Source organism: Melospiza georgiana, chromosome 15, assembly GCF_028018845.1.
Source record: "Melospiza georgiana isolate bMelGeo1 chromosome 15, bMelGeo1.pri, whole genome shotgun sequence".
Taxonomy (NCBI): domain Eukaryota; kingdom Metazoa; phylum Chordata; class Aves; order Passeriformes; family Passerellidae; genus Melospiza; species Melospiza georgiana.
This window is the reverse complement of record NC_080444.1, coordinates 17812969-17838896: the sequence shown is the minus strand read 5'-3', so window position 1 is coordinate 17838896 and position 25928 is coordinate 17812969. Positions and strand designations below refer to the sequence as shown.

Genomic DNA, 25928 nt, shown 5'->3' with positions numbered 1-25928 from the left:
ATTATGACATTACCAGTGTATTTAAGCAAGAATGACAAGCTACCTCAAGGGAAGTCCAGGGCTGTAACATCACGAATGCTGGAATTTCAGCCACTCTGCAGGAAGCTTGTACAGCAAATGCCATGCTTGGTGTGGTAAGAAGGATCTAGGTGCTGGCCTCAGCCTCCTGTGCTGAGAAAAGTCAGCACAAACTCCAGGGAAGACAATATAGTTCGGCAGAGATGAGCCATGTGCATGGAATGACCTTCAAGGTGTCAAGGGCTGCTCCTAGAAAAAAGGCAAAAAGGCAGAGTTTGTAACTCAGTTTTTGTTGACTCAGCTTATGGATGCCTGTACCTCGGGCAAAAGGTTTTGTACCTGTCATGGTTTAAGCCCCAGACAACAGTCAAGCACTATGTAGCCACTCACTCACTCCCCCAAAAGCAAGATCAGGGACAGAATCAAATTGGAAAGGTAAAAGTCAGAAAACTTGTGAGTTGAGATAATGACAATTTATTAGAGAAAGCAAAAGCAAAGAAAAACAAGGAATTCATTTTTTCCCATGGGCAGGCAGGTGTTCAGCCATCTCTAGGAGAGCAAACACCATCACTCCAAATGTCTGTCTGGTTTCCTCCTTCTTGCTTCTTCCTTCTCCACTCTATATACTAAGTATGATGCCATATGGCCTAGAATATCCCTTTGGTCAGTTGGAGTCACTTTTCCTGGCTGTGTCTCCTCCCAGATTCCAATGCACCCCCAGCTTTATTGTCAGTGAGGCAGTATGAAAAGAAGAAAAGGCCTTGGCTTTGTGTAATCCCTGCTCAGCAATAACAAAACCATCTTTTTTACCATTGCTATGTTCATCAAAATCCAAAACACAGCCCCATACCAGCCACTGTGAAGGAAACTTTCCTCCAGTTGAACCCAGTGCATAACCCAAACCTTGATTTTCCTAGTTTCTCACTGCACTTATAAAAACCCAATCTATCATGCATGCTTCTTCATCAGTACTGTTTCTTTCCCTAGATTTCTATATAAATAAACAATTAGACATGCTTGACAGGTGAGATATTAAATAAAAAGATAAGCCAATCCAAATGAAGTGTTTGTGGAAAATACTGATGTGTCACTATCTATATACACTCCTCTCCCGTGAGGAATGCTGCCTAAGTCAAGGTAACTACTGCACCATAAAAAACCAAGCACTGTAGTGATGAAGAAATCTTCAAGCCATGTTCCTGAGGCTCTGTCTGATTATACTAACTGGAACTACAGAATGAATGAAAATGAAATGTGGTTATTATCTGCCTGGCAGCAATGGCAGAAAGCAGTGGAGATGATATCACAGTCGGGCTGCTGCTGTTGAAGTGCTCGACTTGTACAAAAAAAAATTTGCTGATGAGCAATTACTTACAGGTAATTACAGGCAACTAAGTTTATCTGGTTGTATGTCCATTTACCATATTTGAAAAACAGGTATTAGAACAAATTTCCTTGGTACTCCAATGCAATTGGATTTCTAGACATGGAAAATGCTCAATATTAGTAGTGCTGGCATTACAAATAATAATGGCATGGGACACGGTGTGCTGAGACCTCTACCTGACAGACTCCCTGCATTCAAATAAGGTGACAACTCTTCATTTTATGCAGATCAATTTTTCAAAGCTATTCCTTGAAGTTACACTTTTTCTAGGGATTAGTTAAATGATGATTCTTGATGTGTTAGGTTATCTGAAATCTAGAGGTGATTAGGACACAGCTAGCAGGAACAATTGCCTGTACTCGCTAGATTTGGTTCCAAACAGATAATTGAAATTTCATTTATGTTCTATTCTAAGATAGCTATGCCAACTGGGAGTGCAATGAAAGTGATTGAGTATGTCTGTGACAACGCTTCTGGAACTAAGAGAACACCTGGTACCTCTAAAGTTTTGTGTGTGGGTGAGACTCAGTGTATATTGTCTGGGAAGAAGAGGTGGGTGCACAGGCTGAGCAGGTATCTCTGGCATGCTCCAGTTATGTGTCTAACTTTGACAATCAGGACAGGAGGGACTACCAGGCTCAGAATTAATATGTGAAGACTGAAAACAATTCCCAGTGCAGGAGGAAAGATTCTACTCTTTCTTACTGGTTTAGTTAACAATGCATCATTCCAACATGGAAAAACTTTTAAGAAAAAAATTTATGAGAAGGAGTTTGAGAGTAGTTTCTGCAATGATATACTTCCTCAAATCACAGGGAAAAGGAGTGACTTGGGTTATCCTAATTAGGCCAAGATTATTTTTCCTTCTATGAAAAGTCTTTTTTCACTCAGACGTGAGAATGGACAAGACTGAATAGCTAACTAGTGGACAGCTGCCTCCCATGAGACCAAGTAACTGAAACTTATATTAAAAAAATTATAAATACTAGAGTTCCAGGATCTATCATGGATCCCTGCCATCATCTCCTTTACCTCTTTGGCTTCCACAGCATGATGACAATATCCGTAGAGAGAACTGGGTAATGTGATTTCTATTGATGCCTCAGGTTTTACCTTTTATATTTTTCAGATTCTGTGCTGCTTTCGTGTGTGGGTCTGGGCTTCATATTAGGGGATAGTAAACTCTCTTCACAGACTAGGTAGACAAAAAAAATTCCTTCTCCAGCTGGGGACCCAACGACAGCCAATCCAAATTTCAGGCCCAAGAGCATAAACAACAGTGGACTGAAGAGAAAAAAACAAGAAGGATGGGACTTCATGGGCTATAGCTGTAATTGGACAATTAGCTCCAATATGCTAATGGACCAAAACTTATAAAAGAGTTAGATCCCATGACCAGTGGCCTATTTGGTGAGCATTTTGGGTCCATGTAAAAAATTAGCATATTCTATACTCTTTTGGAGTTTATTACAGTAAAGCATTCAGAGAAAAATATTATTCCCTACATCACAACATTCCCTTAATTTTACATGTTTTTGTGCTTCTGAGTGACCTCCTTCTAGCCACATATGTTAATTCAATATAAAGAAATACAATCTGTCTATACTTATCTTACTGTCTCGGTTCATTATAAAAAAGGTCAGACGAGGGACATAACACCTTTGTTTCTAACAGACTTTCTCTGTTATGTGCTGAAGTCATTTGGCTGCAGAATAAGCTGACTTTGTACTTTCCCACAGATAGTAAGAAATTAGAGGCCCTTCAGTATCAGTATTTTTATGCCCAAGTATTCTGTTTGGAATGACAGTGTTTAGAGGGCCTTTGGCTGCTGAAACTTCTGCTGAAAGCTTGGTTAATTCCAGCCTTCAATGAGTTACTGGCCAGAAATCTCCAACACTCCACTGAACCTACTGCAACTTTTATGCAACCCCGTGGTTATGATGATCCGCTCTGATGTACATTTTGTGTTCCTTGTGATCCATTTTCACCTGTTATAGGTCTGCTGGGATTGGCTGGGATAGACACAGTAGCTGGTATGGGCTGTTTTGGATTTATGCTGGAAGCCCTGTTGACGAAACAGAGATTTTTCTCCTTATTGCTGCTCAGTGTTTATTCAGAGTCAAGGTCTTTTCTGCTCTTCACCCCACCAGCGAGCAGGCTGAGGAGGCACAAGGAGTTGGGCGGGGACACAACCAGAACACCTGACGCCAAATGACTCCAGGGATATTCCACAACATATGGCATATCATATCATATCATATCATACTTAGCCTATAAAGTTGGGTGAAGAAGAAGGAAGGCAGGGGGAGAACATTTGGAAAGATGGCATTTTTTTCTCCAAGTCACTGTTACATATGATTGAGTTCTGCTGTTTTAGTGATTGGTAAACCTGACTGCCCATGGGAAGCAGCAAATTATTCCTTTTTTGTTTTCAAGTGTGCCTGGCTTTTGCTTTCTCTATCAAACTGTATTTATGTTGGCCCATGAGTTTTCTTAATTTACCCTTCTAATTATCTCTCCTGTCCTGTTGGGGAGGTGCAAGCAGCTGTGTGCAGCTGAGCTGCTGGCTGGGGTTAAACTATGGCATATGGGCCAAAAGAGGCAAATGGATGTCTGAGAATAAATCTCTGGAAACTAGAGCGCCAGTGTATGGAACAGCCACACAATGAAAAGCCCGTGTTCATAAAAGAGACAGAGGAGTCCTGCAACTTTATTCAAAGAAAAGGAGAGAGTCTGATGGGACATATCCCCATGGGGTCTCTCACAAGGTTTTGGGAGTGCACCCCTCCTTTTATCCTAAACTCCCAGTCACATATTGCCCTCTTTCTTTCCCCAGTGGCAGAAGCACCAGGAAGGTACAGCTTTTTCCCAACTGCCTACCAGATGTTCCCCCTGGAACATGCATCATCAATTTCCCAAAAAAAAATTGTAAGTTCACACTGTCTGGGTTCTGCAATAGTCTTGCATGGACCCATTTCTCCCATTACCCTAAAGTTAACTGAGTCAAACTGTCTGGGTCCTGTAACAAACTTGCACCTCTTCAGGTTAGTAGAGAAATTAAGACCCAGTTTGAAGATATTAACACCCATTTCTCCTAAAGACCCCCGCCCATAGAGGCGTTTGTGAAGACATTAGCACCCACCTTTTGTATCACAAGGGAGGTTAAAGTCCTGTCTGAATATTACACAGCAGTTTTCTTTTTTCTGCTGTGTAAGACCTCTCAGTTTCCATAGCTTTCTTTACTAATGCTCCTAGTACTCATTCTATTCTACACTCCCTGACCCCCACTTATATCATAATATATCTATATGAATGAAATTAACATGATGCAAACTTTTGATAAACTAATTAATAATCTGCTGACTTTTTGATTTCCCTATTGACATTTTACTGCCTTATTACACTTTTTTTTCTTTTGAATAATAACTTTTTCAACTTTGAATTGGATATCTAGGAATAAAGAATAGCCTTGGAGATTGCTTCATTAAGGAGTTAATTAGTACCGTGCTTCTCACAAATAATCTACATTTTCTTTCCCTCCCTGTGTGCTCTCATCACTCTGTATTCCTTACCCTATTGGTTGTTGATCTGTGGTGTAGGGGATAGAAATATGATTTACATATGAAGCTCATGCACCACTTTATGTTTAGCCGTATGTTTCTAACAATGTTCGACAATGTATTTAATCTGCCGCAGTTGTCCTCTAATCTCATTGGTCTGAGCATCCCCACAAATGTAATGATCTGTGAAATGGTGAAGTCAGATATAATCAAGGCTCTGGGCTGTGTAGAGGTGATGGTGGCAGGAAGCCCAAGACGTTTGGGTATTTAAAATTCATCTGGGGAAGATGTGAAGGCAATAGGGCCTTTGCTCCTCTGCCTGCCTGCAGCATGCTGACCTCACGGCTCACCACCTGTGTCTCAAGGCTAGCTCCCTTTTGTCCCTTTTGTACCAGAGCACAGTAAAGAAAAGTCAGACTTTTGAGAAACTTACAGAAAAATGTACCCAAAAGGTTGTGTGGAAGCATAGCCCCAAGACAGAGGATTTAGCCATAGGAGTGTAATATATGTTAGAAATAATTCATGCTATAAAAGAATGCATTTATAAAGATTGTGAAATCCAAGCAAGTCTGACCACAAGCAGCCTGAGAGGCAGACTGTCTATTCAAGCTCTGAAATTCCTGAAGGTGGATAATGATCAGCTTATTTAGCTTATGAATAGACGCACCCAGCGTGATGATCACCGGCATCTTCAGCCATCAGAAGACGGACCGTATTTTGGTAGTGGAAAAAGATAAATAAATCTTTTCACATTTTTGATAATTTGGCTTTCGATTGATCATTTATAACAGGAGGATGTTCGTGTGAGGCTGGTGGCAGCTCCCACATCTGCCAGATAGCAGCGTCTTCACGAGCTCACATCTGCTTTTCCATGGTGCTTTGTAGAAGTTTTCCAGAGCTGTGGACTATTAAATCTCAAAAGACCTGAGTGAGGCGACTGGGTAGAAGTGAGAGGGCAGTAAAACGTCCAGCTGTCTGGCAGCTCAGCGTGGGGGATGATAGTCCCAGCACAAGCTGACGAGGGTGGTAATTTTGTCCTCAAGCCACTTTTTCCATGCTAAAGAACGCTGTTTTTTGAGGTGAAATGTTATAAATGATCAAATCGATAGCCAAATTATTAAAAATTTAACAACACTTTATTAGGTCAATTACAAAAAATAGAATTTCAAGCAACCACCACCACAATCAAGACAGCGGCAATACCAGGTACAGGCGCTGGGTGAGACCAGAGGTTCATCCAACAGAGTGGCAGTGTCCCCTCTAAGGTTCACACCAAGTGTTTCCAGCATCCAGCTTATATACAGTTTATTCTACCTGAGGCACAGATGACCACATCTTTCTATTAACTTCTTCGAATGTAAATCCACTTCCATACATATGGTGAAATAGACAAAGACGGGCCCCAGTTTGCAGACAGAAGTCTAGGTACACAGGGGAAGTTTGCTTTCACATGTAATAAGTTGATATCGGTCCCTGAGTACCCAGATGAAATCAGGACGGGTCTGAATCTTGTGAGATTCCTGGGACACAGCAATTAATCATGGGCCAGGGAGGCTCCTGATGTTATCTCCCAGGTGCAGGAGTCGAGGAAATCATCACTGATGGTCCAGGAAGGCTTCATTCAGACGATAAACGGGTCTGATGCTATCTTGACATTGCCAGGAATTAGTTATAATCTGAATAGAGCTTTATTTCTGGCTGGGAGGTTAAAACATTATTTCTACTATATTTTATACCTACATGTATCTGTTTATACAGCATGAATTAACTACATTACATATAACATAAAATGATGCTTTGAAAAGCTTCCCAGGACAGTGCTCCGCAGCTCTCTGCCTGAGAAGGAGGAGGTGAGAGGCGGTGTGGGAAGGGAAGGGAAGGGAAGGGAAGGGAAGGGAAGGGAAGGGAAGGGAAGGGAAGGGAAGGGAAGGGAAGGGAAGGGAAGGGAAGGGAAGGGAAGGGAAGGGAAGGGAAGGGAAGGGAAGGGAAGGGAAGGGAAGGGAAGGGAAGGGAAGGGAAGGGAAGGGAAGGGAAGGGAAGGGAAGGGAAGGGAAGGGAAGGGAAGGGAAGGGAAGGGAAGGGAAGGGAAGGGAAGGGAAGGGAAGGGAAGGGAAGGGAAGGGAAGGGAAGGGAAGGGAAGGGAAGGGAAGGGAAGGGAAGGGAAGGGAAGGGGCAGAAAGCAGTGCGGGGGTGCGCATGTGAGGCTGGGATGAGGAGCAGGAAGGCACTTCCAGTTGGGAGAGATGGACAGTCGTGAGTCTCACAGCAAGGTGAGCTATTTGGCAAAGCCCTGAGTTTTGGTTCAGGAATGTATGTTTTCCTGTAAAGCGGTTTATTGCTTTCTGAGTGAAAGGTTCCCAGAATTGTAAAGCTGCGCCTGTCCCTCAGTAAAGGCGTTGCTCGGTAGTTGCTGCTCTGAAATGATGGCTGGCTCCAGGTGGCTTTGCCAGAGAGAAGGCTGTGATAGATGAGTAATGCAATGATTGACTCTCACAATTAACAGACATATATCATGTATATATGTTAAGAAAAGTTTTATAGATTAATAGTTATTTTTTACCCCCTGCATTGTAATCAAGGGACAGCCAAGGTTGGGACATCTGGGAGGGTTGGCTTGTCACTATGGCGACATCTGACCTCCAGTCAGGATTTGAGGAAGTAAACTCCACCACTGGACAGTGAAGGAGTCGATGGACAGAATTTTGGGAGGGGCTAAAGGGTTAAAAGGCAAAACTTCCATTGAGTGGGTGAGCACAGGGTGAGGAAAATCCTTTGCTCCCGGCGCCAGTAACATTTTCTCTGTTCAGTCTTCTTTTGTATTTTTGATAAGGTTTAATAAACCTTTCTAAATTTATGAAAAGTTAGTAGCTATTTCTCACAAGGCTGATAAAGCAATTTAATGGGCTGGGTGTGAGCAGAAACCTGAGGTAAGCCTTGTGGCTGGGGCAAGCAAATAGTGCATTTTGGGGGTTGCTAAAAAGCATCTGAGACAAGGCCAGCTGAATTAATCCTAAAGATGCTCAACTCTACCCAGTACTCAGATGGGGTTTGAGATGCCTCTGCTTTGCTGCTGGATGCATCAAGTCTTTTTATTCAGAGTATTCAAGACATGCAGCAGTAATTGATTGAACTGGAGAAGCCAGAGCTGTGGCTATTGCTAGGGGAATAACTCCTATTATACAGGAAGTAAGCACCGCACCAGTACAACGTGAAAAGTTAAATGTGGGGTTGCACAGAAGCGTAAGCCTGAGCCCTGCTGACTCCAAAAGGGCAGGTGGCACATCCCTCTGTGCTGGACAAATCACTACCGGAGAAACGTCTACGCTGGTATAATTAAAATAAAGTGGTTTTTTTCTACCCCTGGGTGCAGCTATGCTTTCCTACTTCTAGCAGGTTTTGCAAAGGAATGGTATGCAGCCTTCTACATGTGACAGTGTCACTATGGTGTTGGTAAAATAAAAAATAAATTAAAAAAAAAATTAAAGTGTTATTTTCTGGTTTTCCGGACCTGACTAGATCAAAATTGACAATTTTATTGAAATGCGCAAGAAAAGGGCACCAAGAAAAGCTATAATCAGCAGCTTTTATTTGCAGAAGCTGGTGACTCCAGCCATCTCTTGCTGCATTCCCTGTACCCAGCGTGGCAGCCCGCACAGCCTGCAGAAGCAAACCCTCCCTCCTCGCCCGTCTGGCTGAGGTGTTGCTGTGCTTAGCAGCTTCTATCAGGGCATCGCAGCAGGTGCTTGCAGTCCCAGCCGAGAGGATGATGGGGAGAGCTGTACCTTTAACTGAAAAGAGATGTGCATTGCTCCACTGCAGTCCTCCGTAGTAGCTTCAGAGTGAGCAAACCTCAGTGCAGAGCCTGGGGCTCAGTGCATGAGAGCAGAGTTCTGCTCAGAGCACTGCGCAACCAGTCGTATCAACTTTGTAAAGGACTCACTTTTTAATTTTATTGTTATTCTTGAAATTTGTAAGAGAGAAGAGTCTTTCTATCTGTCGGAACCATGAGTGGCTGTTCAAGAAGATGCAAGCATGGGATTGTCAAATTTGCCCAGACTGTTTTTAAACTCATCACAGGCACTCTCAGCAAAGGTAAGGGAAACAGTTTATACTGTTCCTCTGTTCTGTTATGTCCATAGGATGAATTTTGTAGGCTTTTGGGAGGTTTCCAATAAGGTTTATTGTTTGTCTCTTCAGAGGTGTTCTGGTTTAATTCTGGGAATTGGATGTTCTGAAAGAAGTTGCTGTGTGCAATGAAGATTGGAGTTATGCTGAAAGCCTTATGTAATTGTTTCTACCATGTGTAGTTTGTAACCTGTGTTTATCAATCTGTCCTGGCCAGCAACTATAGTGAGTTATTCCAATGTGTTCAGAGAAGTGTTTGTGAAAACAACTGATGTGCAGCCTAAAAAACTGAAAGAGTTCCTAACTGTCAGTAACTTGTATTTCTCTGTGTCATTTTATGCTTTACTGTCTCTGCTAATTTGAAGGATGTGTATACCTTGCTTCAAAATCTAGGTCATTGCTTACTGCATACATTTGAAATGCCTTTTGCTTGTTTCAGTTTTGCTTGTCACTTACACCCCTTGTGCTTTCTCATGTGAAAGTGAAGCAGTACCAAACTTATTTATGCTGTCCTCTTTAATAAAATGAAACAACAAACAACATAAACTCTCTCTTCTTCTTTGTAGTTTAGTAGTTCCTCTGTTGGTGCCCTCAGGTAAGTTATGTTCTTTTTGTTGGCCATTCCTCTCATCACACTTCTTGGTACACCTCTGGCAGCTATGTGAGTATCGGTGATCTCTGTGGAAACTCCTGACAACTATAAATATTATAACTATAACTATAACTATAAATAATACTATACTTGAATGCTGCTCACCTGTTGAAATGTGGTCAGTTCTTATGCGAAGGTCAGACTTCTCCAAGTTTTGTGTGTTTGGTTGGAGGCAGGGGTAGTTTTGGGAATTGACAATAGGCTTTGAACTAAATTATTAGCAGAGATATTTGTATAAGGCTGAAGAGTCTCAGTTATGATGCAGTTTTTTAAAATACAATATCAAGCTCTTTTTCATATAGTCATATTTAAGGAACAAAAAAAGAAACACTTATTTTTCATATAAGTTTAGAATTCTTGGACATGTGTGGCTGTGTTGGCTGTTTGGAGCATGCAGATACTCTACTATGAATTTTAATGTTTAAGTGATTTCTTAGGATAAACTAAAGCAGGCTTAGGTAACTTTCAAACAAGTAAATGTAAAAGTGCCATGAACTGTTAAGAGCCGTTTACTTTTGCAGAAACTGGGAAAATTTATTCAATCGTTTTCTGTAGAAAAGAAATGTAGCTCTTAGACAGCTTTCTCATATTAACATTACTCGCTTGCAAAAGAAATCTGCACCAGAAAAATGTCTGTCACATTAAGAATACTAGACAGGTTGGTTGCTTTTAAAATCAAGGCTGGTTTAAAATTACATCTGTGTGTATGTAATTCTTTTTCTTCCACTTTCCTCTGTATCATCCATATCCTGCCAAACACTAGCAGAGGAAAGAATAAAGAATTGTAAAAGTCTGTCATACAAAAGAGCTGACAGATTTTGGTTATAACCCATGATTAATGCCAAGATGCTTCTCTCACTATTAAAAAAAAGTGAGAAAAACCAATTACTTGTCATGCTCAGAAGAAAAGGTAGTGGAGATGTCTGCAAAATCTTGTTTTCTATGGCATATCACTATGGTGAATTTGGTGTACCTGATTTGTGTTTTTTTCAAGAGGTAGTGGTATACAGGATGCATGTATTATAGCCACAAGTGATCAATGCTAAGTTTTGTGCCATCTGCTTGATCTCCACTGAAGGCAAGAGGACACTTGTATTCTGATCATGTTTCTCCACACATATATCTAGAGTGCTTCATCTAATGCAGTGCTTTCAAGCAGCCCTTGTGTTTCTTGACACAATAAATACAAGAATAAAATGAGACTGCCACAGTTGCCTTTGCTCTGGCAATGGGATAGATGAAAATTTGAGTCTAACAACAGAATAGCACTGTATGAAGAGCTATACATTAAAGTATAAAACGTCCAAGACCTGTTTCTCCTGCCCCCTGCTGCCTTCTGAAATGCACCAGAAGGCAGCAGGGTCATCGCAGCCAATGCAATGGTGTTGCACACTTTTACCCATCTCTTTCCCATGCCAATGTCTCACTTCAAGCTGTTGGGATGAGATAAGAGTGTCTGTCTAATTTCAAAGAATTTTAAACTCTGAAAAACATCCTTTTTTTCCCATTCAGCTTGTGTTTTAAGCTGAGAGAACCTGATTCAGGAAGGAAGAAACTACATGAATTAGTTTGTTGCACAGACATCAAAGACCTGCTATAATTAGAGTGTTTCCATAAAGTTACCTAAAAGAATCATAACTAGAAAGTTATTAGAAAAAATAATGCTCAAAATTGTTGAATTTTTTTAAAAGTGTTTATGTTTGTTTGTATGTTCACCCCGGAGCTTATTGCTTAGTATTTCTTTTAGTAAAACTTCTGCATATAAAGCCAAGAAATAGAAACTGTTGTAAATCACTATTACTGGTTTCTTAAACTTACACTATATACATGCTTTTGCAAATTCAAGTATTATCAGATGTGTTTTTCACCCCACTCCTGCCTCATTTCTTTCATATTGTTTAATGTGAGAATTTACTTTTCCTCTAAATACTTTTTACAAGGAAAATCCTTTACTAGGCACAAGGTCCACTCTCTTCTAATACTTGAACCATTTTGTGGGCTTATTGCAGTTGGAGATACTCCACAGTTCAATTGGCATGTAATCCTTAGCTGTGCTCTATGGCTTCTACTTGTTTTAACAATAGCAATGGTTATTTACAATAATAAAATGAAATTGATTGCAGCTATGAAGTCCTTCCTTTTGCAGCAACGTGTGAGGAGGTGTGCTGGTTTTGCCTCACAGAAGTGATGTTCTAAGAGAAGTTTCTCTTAGAAACTTCTAGAAGTTTCCTCTGACAAAAACCCAATCAGTAATTAGCTTTGAGAACTGACAATCTGTTGAACTGCTGAGAAAGCCGATACGCCTCTGTGAACACCCATGTTAAAACCAAAATATCCTGAGAATTCTCTCTTTCTTTTCTGGCCTGAGAAGAGGTAACAAGGCCAGTCCCCCTCTCTCGGCCGGGCTGGGAGGGTTCTGCCGCGGGGCTGGGCCCCATCGGCTGCTGGGCACGGGGACGGGAGACCGCGGCGCTGGGCCGGCTGTGGCTGCAGCTGCGAACATCCTACTGCTAAGCCCTGACCTGCTGCTAGCCCAGGCCAGGGTCCGCTGGGCCCCGGCTACGCTGGAGCAGCCCTGGGCCAGTCTGGCTCAGCCAGGATTCTACCACCACTGAGATTCACTCGCAACCACAGGACAGAGGGGAGGAGAAGCCATTGCCCCCCCACTGCGGCCTGATGCTGCTGAGTTCTGGCCTGTCTGTTAAGATCCTGCCCGCTTCTTCCCCCCCAGCCCAGCCGCAGCTCTGGCTGCAAGCTGCTGAGCCTGGCCGGGGTCAGGTGACCATCTGCAGGCCCCGGGCGAAATATTAACTCTTTCACTGCTTCAGTCTTCCCTCGAGTGAGAGAAAAGGACAAGTGCAGGCATGTAAAGGGACTACATGAAAACACCGAGGTCAGTGAAGTCAAGTCCCAGATGGGAGGGATGAGGAGATGCCTTAATCTTGGGGCTGAAATTCTCTTGTAAAGCTTTGGAGAAGTCTGTAATTGATACATCAGACTCTCTTCCCCTCTAATACATGAAGGTATGGGGAGATGAAAATGTTCAAATTGTATATATCTTGCAAAGGCCTCCATGCTAATGTAAGCAAATGTTGAAGTAGCTGTGATCCCATAAGAAGCTTGAACAGAGAAAGAGAGAAGAGTGATGAAGACCCTGTGCCTCCTGGGAGAAAAGAAGACCACTGTTCCCAGAGATGAAGATGCTTTCAAAGATAGATAAAGAGAACCTTTGCTTTTGAACAGCTCATCTTTAAAATAGTACCCCATAAGTTGACATGGGCCATAAACACAGCCGTGGGAAAGGCTGTAAAAATGGGAGGGACTTTATGATTGTAGATGTTCCAGATGGCTGCTATTCATGGAAACTGAAAGCCATAAGAGAACTGTTTTCTTGTGGAGAAGCTCCATAAATTTACTAGATGGACTCCTCTCCCTAAGTGAACTGCAGAAAGGCTATTCTAAAAGTGATAAACTGATTGAGTTGTTTCTGTACATTGTGAGTGAGAAAAGGTTGTAGGGGGAGAAGTGTTTTAAAGGTTATATTCTGATTCTTATTATTCTTTCTTTTAGTTACTGTTATTAAAGCTTTCTTTATATTCTTTTAAAGTTTTGAGCCTGCTTTGCCTTCCTCCTAATCCTATCTCACAGCAGGAAATGAGTAAGTATATTCTAGTGGGTGCATTAATGTTTGGCCAGTGCTAAACCCACCACATTAATTGGTGCGTTGGCCAGGAAATTTCAAATTGGCAAACCTAAACCACTACAGACTGTGGCCTCTCCATGCAGTTGGCAGTAAGGGAAGTGTATCACATCTGATACCACTGTGCAGCCTCTGGTCGGGTTGGTATGTCCTTATTTACATCTGCAACAAGTCTATGAGGCTGTAAGCCAAGAATTTCATAGTTGGTACTAGCAAAGCTAGCAAATTAGGGACTAGCAAGGTAGACTAGTAGATTTTGCCAGCTTCTTTTTTAGCATGTTCTTATTGGAAAGTCTTAGTACCAGAGCAGAGATTTTTGTGTCTATGCAAAAGAAGGTCTCCTCCACCAAGAGCTTTGCATAGTGAGATGTATACACTGAAGAAAGCATGCCTGGAGAAGCATGCTCCGTTACAGCTGGCATGGGCAGGTTAACTCCCTTATTCTCCTTGGCTGGGATGGGTGTTCAGTACCTCCAGAGAAGATCGGCTTCTGGAAATGTTACTACATGTGATACACAGTAGATGAGCAGAACACCTACTCCAAAGTTGCCTTTGTGAAGATTTTGTGGGAAGTTAAGGTGTTCTTTCACTACTCTCATGTGTGCAATGAGTGCATTCTCCGTGGCCTGAAAGCAAGTAGGGATGGGAAGACTGAGTTGTAGAGGGTTTCCTATTGAGCAGAATGATTAAACAAGAAGCCTGTATATGTGAAGATACTGCTAATACCATTAAAAACCTAGGAGGAAAGGGCCTTGTTGGGTTACCAAAAATGAAGCTGGAATGACACCTCTTGGATTTCTATTAATGCGTTCTAATTATTAACACAAGAAAAGCAAGATTATTTTAGGAATCAACTCCTTCAAAATATTCCTTTGCAAAACCAGGTAAGTTTCTGCAAATTAACTACCCTTTTACCTTTGTTCCAGAACTTTCACTCTTATGGTTGTGCTCTAAAGATGCTTGTGAAAGGCACTAATTTCTGATTTTTTGCTTCTCCCAATTCTGTTCCACAGTGCAATTCATCTGGAACTAGTGATTTTTCTACTTTTCATAGTTTTAATTGCCTAATTATCTGTTCCACTGCAGTGATAAAGTCTTCAAACATCTTGTTCTCCCAAAAGCCTCTCCCAGCATGAAAGAAAGTATTCTGAGTGTTTTACAGCTGTGTGTTCTGTTTTGATGCTTTGTGAATTTAAATCACAGCTAGTCTTCTAAGATGTTATGTGAGATGGTAAGGAAAGCACGTGGTCCTCCTTAAGTCATACTCAGGCTCTATCTTCTCTTGTGCCTTTGGAGCATACTAGCACTGCATGACACTAGCCTCTGAAAATGCAAGGGTAGGGTAAATGTTGCTAGATGCCCTAAAGACTCAGGAAGGTTCATTACAACTGTGCAAGTCATGCCAGATTTCCTTCACCTGTGTGACATATAAAAAGATACTCTGGTTATCCTGTGGCAACATGGCCCCTCTTCACCCCTTGAATTAGGACTACTGCCTTCAAGTTGAGGGAAGCTCTAATTCAGAAGGAGCTGATGCATCAGTTCTCTCTTTATTATGCTTTTCTGAGTGTCTTAAATGTTCTTTAATAAGTAAAGTAGTTACAGAACCCCTAATAATGTGCCTTTATAGATTGGAGTTAGAACTTATCAGTATTTACCAAATGGCTGTGAAAGGTGAGAGTTTCTATACATACAGTGCTGTTAGAGGGGAGCTGTTGCTCTGAGGGGCAGAATAACTGTTCACTTAGAGAAGAGACTGGAACTACTGCAGCTCACCATTCAGTACCTGATCCTAACTTTATCCCATGAAACCCTTCAGTTTCATTGCTTGATGGGGACTTCTGTGTCATGTGACTCTAATTTTTGTTTTGTTCTTTAAAAATTCCAGCTTATCTAGTTACATTTTCTCTATAATGATCAGCCTTTGAGCCACTAAGAAAAGTATACCTCTGTTTTGGCATGTTACTCTTTTGCATGCCTATGAAAAATAAACTGTAACTAAAACTGTTTCTTCTGCAAAGGCTGTACTACTTAAGGGATCTGAATATATGTGCATGCATTGCACTTTTTTCATCGAGAGCAAGATGAATTTTCAGAACTGAGAGTGAGAGGAAGTGGTAATGCTCTGGTCTCCCTTTTAAAACTCTCTACAAACCTCTGCCTCTAAACTAATGTCTGTGCAAGCATACAGCTGTATATGGCTGCTAGAAATTTATTAGAAACTTAATTATTTGCAATGTCGTAGGCCTGAAAGATAAGTATACAATGTTACTCAGAAAACAAAGGAGCTGTTTCAAAATGGGGTTAATTCAATTTGGTATGATAATTCATTGACTGGTCTCGCAGGATTTGGTAGTTGCCTCTAAGGCCAAGATCTCTTGATTCTCAAGGGCACCATATAATTGAGCAATAGTTGTGTGACAGTGTTTAAGAAATACAAGGTAGGGAATGTTAAAATGGTAGCTTGTTCAGAGTAGCTCTGATTTCTCGAGCAGAGGACCAGTAGGATGCAGTATATCTAAGAGTTTTAAGGGATGTAAAAATAGAAAATTGTGGCTTGTATTTTGGGTGGTGAGGTTTATTGTAACTTTTCTTCCCAGACATAATTCATATCAAGTTTTTGCTTGGAAAAGTAAAGTTGGAGTGTGGGGGTCTTTAAATGTTCCATATTGGATCTTTGCCAATACTTTATGGTATTGCATAGTATTTTGTTCAAATTTTTTTTTTATAAATGCCTATCAGAGGATGTCTTACACTAAAACTACAGAAATACCTTGTTACAATTGGAACTGTAGTAATGTAAAAAAAGATTAGAAATGGAAGTGGAATATGATAATATAATGTAGAAAGAGAAATTACGATTAATGACAGGCATTAAGGCTGGATTCAGTGAAAAGTTTATTGGTTGATTAGCCTTATCATATATGGAACAGGTACCGCAGTTGTTGATTTTCTCTTTTGAAGGAGAACAAGGGAAGTGATGCAAGTTACAAGGTGAAATAATGCTAGTCACATGGCAGGAGGCTGCGTGGCATATTTCTGATGTACACGGTTGACTCTTCTTCCTAAAAGTAAGTTTTTAGTAGAGGGTTTCACTGGTGTCTCACTAGTGCTATATCCAAAAGTGAATTAAAGTGAGGTAGGTCTTCTTAAAGTACTGAGATGTGGTTAAAAGCTATAAAAATGTAAGCTATTCTTTCTTCCATCAATTCAATGAAACAGGGTTTTTCTAATTTCCATTTGAATTGGCTAATATTTTTTTCCAGTTAGACTTGTTGACTGTTATTCCACTGAGTATTTTCTTAATGAAGAATAAAAGATCAGAGAGGCAGTATAATCTGGAGTAGATTGGATGTAATATATAACTGTTAATTTCTACTGTAAATAAACTGTAAATTTCTACTAGTACCCCAAAGAGTAGTCATGTGAAATGCAAACTTCTGTCATTGCAGTTTTCTTTTACATATACCTTTTTTTTCACCTGTTCTTTTTGCATGCAGTTGAATGGCATTGTAGGTATTTTCCCTTGCAACTTGCAGCCTGAATGCCTTTCTGAAATGAATTGTGCAGTAGGGAAGTCACTGAAGTGAGAAAATACAGAGAACAAGAAATTAGTGCAAAATCCAATTCTGCAGAAGAGATTAATTGGAACAGCAAGAAGAAAATAAGATAACTCTGCTCCCACCTGTCCAGGAAAGGCAAGATTCCTGTTTGTTTCTGCCAAAGTTGCATATAAACAGAAAAGAAGAAATTTCACTGTTTTCACTATTAACAAGAAGTACTAAAATAGAGGCTATGCTCTTTAATCTCTGCTGAAAACTCAGCGTTAGTTCTGCTTCTATCCTCAACCACATCCATAGTTTTAATGGAACTGGAGAGCAAGTTAATATTACTTAAACAAAATGTGTCATATAGCCCACTTGTAACTTCTGCCAAAGATAATCTGTTTTCATATTATTTGCAGTTGCATAATGAGACGTACAGAGAGGCTTCGGAGGTGGATGTGTGCAGTTGTAATCTGTAAAAATATGTTATCACAGTGAAGGATTGCTACTGACAGTCATCAAACACTAAATACTCAATTTAGTACTACATTTACAAGTAAGAGGGTCACAAGTTTCAGTCTTAGCTGCATATTTGCTGGATCTTGAGACTCGACCAGTCAGCAGAGTAGTGCTGCACCATCAGTTCAAGAAGCTGTTTTTAATTTTATTTTTCATTCTGAAACAGAAAAGATTGCTAAACATCAAGTTTTGTTGTTTAGCTTTTAAATTTCATTTTGACAGAGTGCAGTATATGCAAATCCCTTTAATCACTTTGATTTAATCACTTTGCCTTATTTTGATATTTCTTCAAATATCAAAATATTTTGGTTGTTTTCCTCAAATGTCCATATTTTTACTGATCATAAACATTTCAAAGGTAATAAATTGCTCTTCATTCTTATATCAGTCAGGCAGTGAACTTGATATTACAGTACAAGAGGTAATACTAAATGCAGGTAAAGTTAAAGAATTTACCAATAAACGAAATTTTATCATCTTTTTCCACAACTGCATGATTTTAGGGGGGACTGAGAGAGGGTTGCTGTTAGGTGAAGGTATTTGTAAATTACAAGGCTCAGTGTCTTACATGAAAGAAATAAGAGCAGTAACAGGATGGGAATAATGGCCTTTGAAAAACAGGCAGGATTGAGAAGCTGATAAGTAATTGTCTGGGAAGATAATACTAAGAAAGCTGGCTGCTGTCTGTAGGAGTGATCCTCCTTTTATGGTAAGATAACCACTCTATGAGACCAATACAAATGAAATAGTGGAAACATGTTAGGGTAAGAGCAGAAAGGACCAGGTGCAAAAAGAACTCTTTCAACTGGCAGGGGGATTTAAGAGATGACAATAAAAGATAATGAAAATACACTGTAAATAAAGACAACAGCCGAGGCCCATGCATTCTGAGTGGCTCAAGCCTAATTCTTCCTTTAGTCTTCAAAAACCAGTTTATGTGAGCTGTTGCTTCACACAATTGCCATAGGGAGAGAGCAGCAAAGATTACTGTATTTGTAAAATGGTGTGGGAAAAATCAAATTTCTAGGCCAACCAACTTTACATCCCTGAACAGATAGTTAATAGAATAATTAGGGGAAAACACCCAAATATTAGAGAGATGGGTCAACTTTGAAATTACTTCCTTTACACCATTCCCTGTCCACCTAAACAACATCAGACCCCTCCCCAGCTAGTCAGCTTTGTTTAGTCAATAATCAGATGTGAAAAAACCCACAACAAACCAAACCAAAGAATCCCATCTGTGCTTTCATTAGCAGAACTTCCAGAGTAGGAATATTGAGAACAGAAGATGTGGTGCTGCTTTATTAAGTTTGTTTTGAAATCAAAATATCTGACATTTTTTAATCAAAGTAAGGAAATAATTGAAATAATGTAAATGAAATAGCTGTTAAAAGGCCATTAAAATTTTATTTAGTTATGCTACCCAGGTCTACTACCAGCTTAAGTCTGTGCTGTATTGCTCTGGTTAGGTGCTTGTAGCTGGGGGAACTCAAGTTTTTTTTACAGTTGCTGAGGTAAATTGACTGAAATTGGAATTAGGATCATGACAGCTCTGTACAACTTTATAGAATAAATGTTCATTACCATACAAAAATTAAGTGCTGTTCATTTAGAAAGGTTAGGGGTTGCTTTTCTTTCTCTTGGTGATGTCTGAGCTCTTACAACTATTAAAAGTGCTTTAATCTGATAGTTTACTAGTGATAATTTTACTCTGATATTTTTCTATCTTGTTCCTAACCTTTGCTGGTCCCCAGCTTGTCAGGGGTTGTGTGGAGCATCTGGCAAGGTGCCTCACGGTTTTATGGTTTTAGTTTGTGGTGGTTTTGGTTTTAGGGGGTTTCATGTGTTTGTTTGAGTTTGCGGAAGTGATTTGTTTTGTTTTCTTACTTTTTTTTTTTGTTTGTTTTTTTTCTTATTTTTTGTTTGTTTCTGTGATATTGTAATACTACCTAAACTGTGTTGCTTGCATCAAAAGAAATGTATTGCTCTTATTTTGAGCTGTTACTCTGAGGAAAATTTGCCTCTTGAAAGTGTTATGATTTGGTTCCCCTGAGTAGAACTTGGAAAGCACTCTTGTGCTGTCACAGCTGCCTAGATGGGCACCAAGTCTGGTTTGCGTCTTCAGCTACTAGAAAACACAAAGCAGACATTGACTGATAAATGCTGTCGGTCTTCTGTACAGAATTGTTTCTCTCAGATGCGGTGAGACACATGGTAATGGTCTCATGGAATTAATTGTGTCTTTTAGTCTCTGAGCTCTTGAATGCTGAAAAAAGCCTATGTTAATTTTTAGAATTTGTACCATCATTTTTCATAGTCAGGTAAATTCTTAATTTTTGATCTCTTTGACTATTGCAATCAGATGTCAGTGTCTGGTTTGACATGGAACTGGGTTGAGTTGAAAAGATGGGGAAAAATAGAATGACATGGTAGTTGTTGATTCTTCTTTTTAATTAACTTCTTATAATTGATTTTTTTTTTATTCTTAATAGGCTTAAGTATATTGCTGTACAGTGGTGTGATTTGAGGTCATGAAGCATTTTCACTAAGTCTTTAAATTTAATTCTTTTTTTTATATTGCTTTCCTGTAAAGTCTTGATATTTTAAAGCCGCATAAAATACTTCTTCTTAAAACCATCTAAGAGACTTTAAATGTCACTGAATGGATGATTTGCTGCATTTCCATGTAGACAAATTCTGTGCAACCGTGGACATAAAGAGTGTTAACTTTCAGAATATAAAGTGATGGAACACACGTTGCTAATCTTGTTCCAAAAGAGCTACTGCAGGTTTTTATTCATTACTGTTAAAAAAAAATCCTGCTTTCCAGTGAAGAACCATCTGGGCATCAGACTTCTTGTAATGTTCCATTCACTCAACTTTTTTAAGAAGATGTGAGACTACAGGAGTTCCTCATTTATTAATTGTTTTTTTTTCTTTTTAGGTCGCTGGGGACATGGGAGCTTCATTTATTAGGTGTCCCATGCTGACAAACCAATGTTTTCATAGTGCAAACTGCATCTGGAGTCTTCTTCTGTGTAGCATACCTAGCCTGTAGCCTGCCACCAGCTGTAGCTTGCTCAAGGGGCAGGCTGTGGCTGTGCCAGCCATCCTGAGGCCTGCTGAATTATTTCACAGCCTGTGGCTAGAAACAGAATAGTAGGATGGCCTCATATTCTATGGCCTATTAAGATGTCTATTATGTGAGAAAAGATACATATTTTATGACTGACCTTGCCTGAAAGGTTCCCTCTTCTTTTTCTTGAAAAAGCAACAAAACAACCACCACCATAAAAACACAACTTGCTTTAAACTCTCCTAAACTGTCCATTCTCCAACTGCTCACCTACAAACATCAAGAGTAGGATTCTGGGTTTATTTTTTTGTTTAATTTGTGGGTTTTGCTGTTTTTTTAAAAGCTGTTTTAGCTCTTATTTGCATTTCAGACTCCTTATTTTTCACAGATTTATGCAGTACTTTTTTCATTCATGAAAGAGCACATTTATGAGACTGGAGTACATAGGTAAGGGTGTTACATGACCTTCATGGTAAGGGCTGTGATTCTTGTATTTCTATTGAAGATTTTCAGAACCTCAGTAGAGTTCATGTACTTTTTAGTCCAGGCAAAATACCTTGATGCTTTGGAAAGCAGCTCTTGGGCGCAGTGTTGTGAGAGAATGTTTGGGGGAAAAAGCCCACCAGTAAAACAGTTTTGTCATGTCAGATGTTGTATATTTTCTGACATAAAATGCGTTTTAGCTGTTCCTCACTACACTCTATTTAGGATTTTCTAATATCTTTAAGCAAACTTGATAATCATAATTTTGGAGCATGTATAACAGTTTGGCCTTTTCAACAGTCTGTAATTCAAGTATGTTGCTAACACTACATTTATTTGTATTGCTATCTACTGGTGAAGCATCTGTTTTTTTATCCTCTTATATTAAGCCTCATTTATGAGACTAACAGTGTGATATTATCCCTGTAGTTTATGGATTCCGTTGCCTTAAATCCTGTTCTCAAGTTAGCCTCACCAGTTCAGTGTAATCATCTATTTGCAATTTTTCTCTAGTTGTAGTTATATATGTTATATATTTAAATAAACTAGTGCATATTTAGATGTCTTGGAAAAGCAACTGATGCTTTATCTATTAAAAAGACCAAACAGATTTGTGCTTTTCTGAAACCAGTTGATCATGTGACTTCTTGGAGGTAGATGTGCCAAAGACTGGGATTTGATCACTTGCATTCAATGCCTCCTTGACCTGTGCTCTAAATGAGGTATCACAGCAGCCCTGGCCTGAAGCTGCCACAGTCAGGAAGTCAGCTGTGAGTCAGTTAAATACTTGAGGTTTCTGCTGAAGTCAGCAGTAACAGCACAGCTGACACCATTCTTTCTCCTCGCTGTGTTGTAAAAGGGATGATCATTCCTGAGCTGGTGCTTGGAATGCTGTAGGCTGAGCCACAGCACTCAGAGTAGCTTACATAAGCAGCTCATGTCTGAGCCAAAATTTCACTTCACTTTTTTCATCTCCTCCAGTGACAGACCCAATCTTCTAATACAGTCTGCTACACTAAGACCAAAGCATAGATGTCCTGTGCATAAAGTACAAGTCAGTAGGGCATTCTTAAAAGAACTCTATTCCTTCAGAAAATGCAGAGGTGACCCTGGGGTGGCCATTTTGGAAGGAATAAAGCCACCTCGCATAATAAATCAGTTCCTAAGCTTGTGCTGTGCATTTACTTGATGGATACTGGCAGTGTATTCTGGAAAAGCGTGTGGCATGTTAAAACATCAAAGAGTAGAAAGTGCCAAGAACATTACAGTTACTTGGGCAATGTTGTCTTGTTCTCAGGCCAGCTAATCTGCCCTAAAGCATACTGCAAGAATCCTCACTTGCAGATTAACCTATTTAGCATGCTGAGACTTTCTGAAAATCTGTTTGGAATTAGAAGAGGTAAGAAGTAGAATCACAGAGCAGTTTGGGTTAGAAGTACCTTCAAGATCATCTCATTCCAATCCCTCTGCCTTGAGCTGGGACACCTTCCACTAGACCATGTTGCTCCAAGCCCCGTCCAAGTATCCCCTGGCCATGGACACTTACAGGGATCCAGGGGCAGCCACAGCTGCTCTGGGCACCCTGTGCCAGGGCCTCCCCACTCTCACAGGGAGGAATTTCTTTCCAATACCCTATTTATCTGTGCCCTCTGGCAGTAGGAAGCCATTCCCCCTTGTCCTGTCACTTCAGGCACTTTTCCAATCCTGCCCTATCCAGCTCTCCAGGAGCCCCTTTAGGTGCTGAAAGGGGTCTAAGTTCTCCCCTCTAAGGCTTCCTCTTCTCACGGCTGAACAACTCCAACTGTCTTACAAAGTGTAACTACCTCCAATCAATCCTTAGAATTATTTTTTTCTGTATTAGTGGGTTAGTGGAAAAATACAGGAATTTCTGTAACTTCAAGCCAGCTTTTAAATTTGGAATTACCACAGTTAATTCTAAATACTATTTTCTTTCTATTATCAAAATTACCAAAAGTAATATATCTGAATTATTTTTTGTGTCTTCTGAATAGTGAATAGTTTAGAGACCCTAAATTGTTAAAGTTTTCCCTCATTTCCTTATTAAAAAAAGCCCAAACAAAAAATCCCAAAAAAATAAAAAAACCTAAATCAAAACCAATAATTCTCCCCTTTCCCCCTTCAAATCCCCTAAACCAAAACAAAAGCAGAGTTCCAGTAACTCAGTTGAAACGCATTTTGTTGTCGAGTGCGACGAGTTTATATGAGTGAAGAATCTCTGCGGATCGGTGTCTTGATGATATCTGCCCTGTTGCTGCTTTGAGGACCAGATAATAAAATAGCATAAATTAGCAGGATACTGAACTCAAAATTGTCAGCAGAAGTCAGAAGGTACCTGCTATTGTTTAGGTACAGCAAGGACATGCTGGCGATTAACAGATGTCTTCTCAGCAAGTCAGTGCAGATTCCTCTTCAGCTCCCATTGGTGCTGCTTCATCAAAGTTGGAGAAACATTATCTTATTGCAAGTTGATGAAATCTGAATCTTGCTAATCCAGAAAACCAGCCTCTTTTTACAAACTTTTGCAATTTTCTTGATGGTGGAATTTGGGGTTTTTTTTGGCCTAGGAGGAATGCTAGTTCCCTCAATAATAGTGCTGTAACTTTTGTTCTTTTTCATCTTCCAACACAATCACCGTGACCAAGTCTTATTTGGCATCAAGAAGAAAAACTGCTTCTGAGAGTGCACAGCACTTGAATAATGGGACTTTTAATAGTTTCAGGATGACACTATTATTCATATAGATATATAAAGGGCCTGTGCAACTGAAGTATTCATCAGGATATAAAAATCTATCCACATTCTTCCTGTGTTCCTTACAATTTCCAGTCAGCTCAAGCACTATTCCTGTGGTCTCAGCATCAATGCCAGTAAAAATAATGTATAATCAAACAGATTTCAAGGATGAATTTAATCTCCAGCTGCTTGTGCTGCTGCTTACTTTCTGCTGGCAGGAGTTTTAATGCTTAATATATACTTTGATCATCTACTCTGCCTCTGAGAATGTGAATTATGCAACTGCAGTGGTCACTGCTTGTATGGAAGCTGTTCTCATAGAAGGTGTTTTGCTGAATCTCAGAGAAAGAGCATTATAAATCAAATTTATTGTAGACTTTATAGTATAATCCAATATTATAAAAAAATCCCAATGAAACAGAAACCTCCAAAGGCTATATTGCCTCTTGTGTGCTTGTAAGAAGCATAGAGTGTGTTATTAAAACTTCAGTCTAGGGAATTACAAATTTTGTAGATAAAAAAGAACAGAAAAATGGAGTGGCTCAAAAAAGTAATTCATCAACATCATGCACTGGGAAAACACTTGGTTTTGAAGTTAAGTGAAAATGTGAAGGAAAAAGAATATCTAACTTAAAGACTTCAAAGATGTAGAAAATAACCAGCACTCTCGACATAAGCAAAGCATTATTTAAAAACAAGAACAGTCTTTTGTGGTGTCTATACATTTTGTTTTCTGCAATAGAATATTTGGCTTTTCACATTAACATCCCATTTATTTTGGACAAAAGAGGAAGCTGTGTTTGGCAAGAATCCAGAAAAAATGGAGTTTCCCGATTTGTGTGTGATTTTCTCTCTGCACAGCTGTTTTTACTTGGAATTGTAAATGGCTGGTTTTCTCCTGGGGCCGTTCGAGTCCGATCCGACTAGCTCTGGACCCCAGCCCCTAGCAGCCTTCACAAGGACAAAAGCAAGAGACAGAGGCGCTCTCCTCTCGGGACCAAAGTCCTGTTTCTACTCCTAGATAGGACTCACCTCGGGATTCAGGCGACGTCCCAGGAAAAGAGAGCTGGGGGGCGAGGGGGATGCGCGCCCCTCCCGGGACATTGAAGCTCAGGGAAGGGGGGCGGGGGAACGGGCCACAGCCAATGGGATACAAGTGAGGAAGGGGCGAGGGGAGGAGTAAACCTGGGACAAACCATTACCACCGGGGCTTGGAGGGGGGGGGGGGGGAAGACCATGTGATCTGTGCGGATTATCAAACGCCCAGTGCAAAACCAACAACTAAATAAAATGTTTACTGCAATACAACATGGAATATTTCTTGTCCAAATAGGAGATATTACTTTGCTAGAGGAAAGAATTTGTGGAAGATTTTTCTTTAGGTACTTGCTATGGGTGTGAGTTGAAAGGAAATTACCATTCATATGTTAGAATTAACTTGCTTTATTTTTGGTGGAGTTAAGTCTGGAGGTCTGTTATTCAGATTGCACTCTGAATAAATTTTCATCTGCTACTAAGAGGGATAAGTATAATTAGTTTTATTGATGGATAATGAGATGATTTGCTCTCATAATTAAAAGATAACTATTGTGTGGATATTAAGAAAAGCTTCAAGTGATGTATACTTATGTTATTGTAGTTTAAATGTCCTCTGTTCTCCCCATAGTTCCCTTCCCCCCCTGTATTGTTGCTATCAGACAGGCTGGGTTGTCTAAGACAGGTAAAAAGAACGCGTGCACATGTGTCCCTTGCATGGGACAATTGAGAATGGAAAAGCTTGGTGCTTAGGGGGTACAGCATGGCAACACCTGACCTCCAATCAAGTTTTTAAAAAGCCATTTCCACCAATAAATAGCAAAGAGCTGACTGACAGACTTTGAAGGGGCCAGGGTTAGCTGATACAACCCCCAGGGGTATAAAAGATTGAGCATCCATCTTGAAGATGAACTAGCCACGTGGTGTGCATGAGAGGCAGTTCCCAGCACTGCAGCTTATTCCTTATGTAGTCCTTTGTTGTATTTTTGTTAAGGTTTAATAAACCCCTTTAAATTTTCAAAGGGAGCAGTTGTCTCTCACATTACCCCCTACAAGGCTGTAGGGGGTAGC

At 40.1% G+C, this 25928-nt stretch overlaps 1 long non-coding RNA gene across 1 annotated transcript; it reads right to left on the bottom strand.

The window, feature by feature from the left end:
• Positions 1-8534: 8534 nt before the first annotated feature.
• On the bottom strand, positions 8535-24936 carry LOC131089687 (uncharacterized). Its single transcript, XR_009115265.1, has 2 exons — positions 24855-24936; positions 8535-8753 (listed from the first exon to the last, which is right to left on the bottom strand). It is a non-coding gene; the product is annotated as an uncharacterized LOC131089687 (long non-coding RNA).
• Between the last annotated feature and the right edge of the window lie 992 nt (positions 24937-25928).